Source organism: Alosa pseudoharengus, unplaced genomic scaffold (genome assembly GCF_046254945.1).
Source record: "Alosa pseudoharengus isolate Yale_2024_CS ecotype anadromous, Long Island Sound unplaced genomic scaffold, YU_APseudo_1.1 YU_APseudo_1.1_scf_23, whole genome shotgun sequence".
In the NCBI taxonomy this organism is placed as follows: Eukaryota; Metazoa; Chordata; class Actinopteri; order Clupeiformes; family Clupeidae; genus Alosa; species Alosa pseudoharengus.
This window is the reverse complement of record NW_027468685.1, coordinates 26,171,921-26,175,780: the sequence shown is the minus strand read 5'-3', so window position 1 is coordinate 26,175,780 and position 3,860 is coordinate 26,171,921.

Below are 3,860 nucleotides of genomic sequence, written 5' to 3'. Positions count from 1 at the left end.
GTAAGGAAAAGAAAGATATAAAAACTGCTCAACTCGATTGGTCAACAGAACCTCATTCAGAAAACCTGTGTTATATGATTGAGGGTCCCTAAGACATATATACTGAGGGGGCTCATTCAGACATGAAACATACTCAAGGTTATTTGACTGGCCTCCTTCATATTTTAGGGGTGAATAACATAACCTGTGTTATTTGATTGAGGGGCCCTATTATAAAGTATCACATTATATAAACTGTGTTATTTGACTGATCAGGGGCCCCATTTAGATATTAGGGGTGAATACCATAATCCGTGTTATATGATTGAGGGGCTCTATTTATGACGTATCACATTGTATAAACTGTGTAATTTGACTGAGGGGCCCCATTCAGATATAAGGGGTGAATAACATAATCCGTGTTATAAGACTGAGGGGGCCCTTTTAAGACATATCACATTATATAACCTGTGTTATTTGACTAAGGGGGGCCATTCAGGGGTAGAGAACATGGTAGCAACTTCACATAGATGTTGGGCTTCAGGGCCCCCTGACCCCTTGGGCCCCTGGGCCTGGGCCCGGTAGGCCCGTTCGGTAATCCACCCATGAATGTAGCCTACAGGTGTAAATGACCTTTCATCAATCAGTTGCAATGGATAAACTGTGATGAACTGCCCTACTTGTGATTGTTTAGAGATTTTAAAGGTTTTATAACAATGCTACATCTTCTTTGGCTATTCTACAATCTATTCAACTTTTCAGCACCAGTAGGCTACTTTCTGTGCAGCCGCACACACACACTCAGGCATGCCAAACAAGCATACACAAAAGTTTCAAGAGTGGGGGATGGAGTAAAATATGGAGACAAATTGAAGTGTGATTTATTTTCGCGGAACAGCTGTACAGGACTGAGCGGCGGTCATATTTTGTACCGCTATGTGGTACATCTAGTTCTTTTCATTGTACTAAGATAATAAAGAGTATTTTTTTACTGAGTAGGCTATTGATGAAACATCACAGCATGCATTTAAGAGAAGAAAACTTGGACAACAAAGAGAAGGTCTACCGTCATGTTAGACTGGCAATACAATAATGCCTATGGGCTTTTTAAAGCCCCCTCAAGGTACACGTCTGTGAATGGAACAATATAATTTATTTCTGTACTCGAAATAAATGAGGGTCAGACATGTTTTTTTTTCCATGCCGTGCAAGTTCTACTTAACTTGTCAGTTGGGGAGTCGTGCATGTGGCAGTATTGATCATACACCAAGCAGCCAGACCACCTGATACCCTGTCTCTGCTGAATTTCCTGAAGCTAAGCAGGTGTGGGCTTGGTTATACTTCTGGATGGGAGACCTCCTTGGAAAACTAAGTTGCTGCTGGAAGTGGTGTTGGTGGGTGGCTAGTAAGTGGTACTTTTCCTTCTGGACAAAACATGTATCCAAATGCCCCAGTGCAGTGACGGGGACACTGTGCTGTAGGAGATGACGTCCTGATGAGATGTTAAATTGGCCTCCAGTGATCGTTGCCCCCACCATGAGGGCTGCTCTATTTACGTACGTTCTGGAGCCCCATGCGTTATCAAGCTTTTCCATATCTATGGGTGCTACACATTGGTGTCACATAATCACATGACATCATAGCATTACCATGGCCCTCCTGATAAATTTGCCTAAACACAGATATAGAAAATTATCTTGACAATGAGGAAAAATACAACCTTGAAGTTGTAGTATTCAGTAACTCCTGCCATTTACATTTGTAATTAAACAGGCAGGAAAGGCTTGTACTGGGCATGCCCTCAATCTATTAGCACTGTGCACTTTTTTGATGATTCAGCCATGCATTACCCCATGCCCTCCTAGTGAGGACACATTGTGTTTGATGTCTTCTGTGTTTATTCTCATGTGAGTCGTCAGAGGTAGGTGGAAATTGTCAGAAACTCATAGTCATCACTTTATTTACTTAAACTTGTTTTGGGATTTCCATAATGGTATGATTATGTTAATTGTTATTTGATGTGGCTCTGAACAGTCTTCTCAATGCCATTTTATTCATTTTGTAGTCTCTATGTGACAGTTATCGTCACTGAAATTGCCCCCTCCACCGCTCTGCTCCCTGTGTCTTTTGACAAGCAATTCTGATACCACACAAAAACCGTTGAATAACAGCGCAAATGGTAGTGAGATTCTACCCTCACTGAAGAGCGCTTTCATTGCCTTGATAAAGCGCTATATAAATGCAAGTTGTTGACATTGAAATACTAATAGATTCTTACATCATGGTAAGCATAGTGCTTGCCAATTATAAAACATGACATATTTTCCAAAGGTAATGAACCCTATTTTACAATTAATTACAATACTTTTTAGAGAGCGAGTGCAATGGGATGGACATCTCAGGCAGAAACTATGATTTTATTTTTTGCAGTGTGCCTAATTTCAAAGCAGGTGTTGAGTGGAACTAGGCCACCCATCAAGTTTTGCTACCATGAAGTGCCCACAAAAAACAAAACACCTCACAATCGATTATTAGAAGTATGACAGCAATTTTGTGCCACCTCAATGGGCAATATTGTATATCATATTTGTCAATATTTGTTCCATATTGCGGTCATGCACCAACTGGAATTCCACTATCAAAATTGGATAGTGGTGGCTTGTATCGACTTGCGCTGCGCTATGCTAGCATATTTCAATAAAGCACCATAACTCGACACAAGCCGGCCCAAGCCTTTATGGGGTCCTAAGCAAAATTGGATTTAGGGGCCACCACCTTTGCGCCACCCATAATACTGAATATTGTCCATGCATGATCATTCACACCAGTGGCGATCCTAGACTGTGCTGCTTGTAAATGATAAGTGAGACTCACTTGCCAAAGGTAATGGAACCCATTTTACATTTATTCATTTGGCAAACGCGATCATCTGTGTGACTTACAACAACAACACAACATTTAATAGCACACAAGCTATTAACATTTACATTTAAGCTACAGATCTACAGTTACAGCAATAGAATAACATTTAAGCTACAGTGCAGAGGAGACTACATCTAGGAATTACCACTGCATCTATCAACAGAGGATAGGCGTGCTTATATATGAAGTGCTAGTCAAAGTATGGTAGGAGGAGAAGTGGTAGAGGAGATTAGTATGGCTTTCACCAGACCAAGCTCAATCTTTTAAGATTGAACATTGGTCTGTGGAGTCCGCTATGTATTTTCTACTGCACAAGAGGTGTGATCAACAGGCATAGTGTGATTGGCAGCCTAAGAGGAGGGAAGAGAGGGAGGTGGAGAGGAAGGAGGTTGTCACAGCACAGACTCAGGACAGGGAGGTAGGAGTTCAAATTACCCTGAGAGGCCATAGGTTACACTCCACTAGCGCATAGTGCCTAACAAGGCCCCTTAGCTGTTCTAAAATCAGTGTAACCTACAAACTCGAGTGGCTTATTGCTTTTCTAAAATGGTTACTACATATCTGCCAAGATTTAATAAAATATAGGCACAGCAACAAGAAATGTAACAATTTATTCATAGATAATCATTCTTCCAAGAAATATATTTCCTCTATCAGAATGGTTGCCAAGCAACGTCGAGACACAGCTACTCCCAAATTTTGTATGAAGTTATGGTAGCGCAGTAATATAGAACGAAATGCGGTCAAAGTGTATGTTTGTGCTGAAGTTTACAATGGCATCGAACACAATTCAGCCAATCATAATCAAGGACCGGAACAATTCGTTTTAGAAGGTAAGCTTTATTCCAAAAGACTCAACTAAAACCAGGAAAAGGGGTGTCAAACCCAGGGCACAAACAAACAAGAGTTCCACAGGAAAATGGTAAACCAAGAGTCCAAAACACTGGGGAACAGTAAAC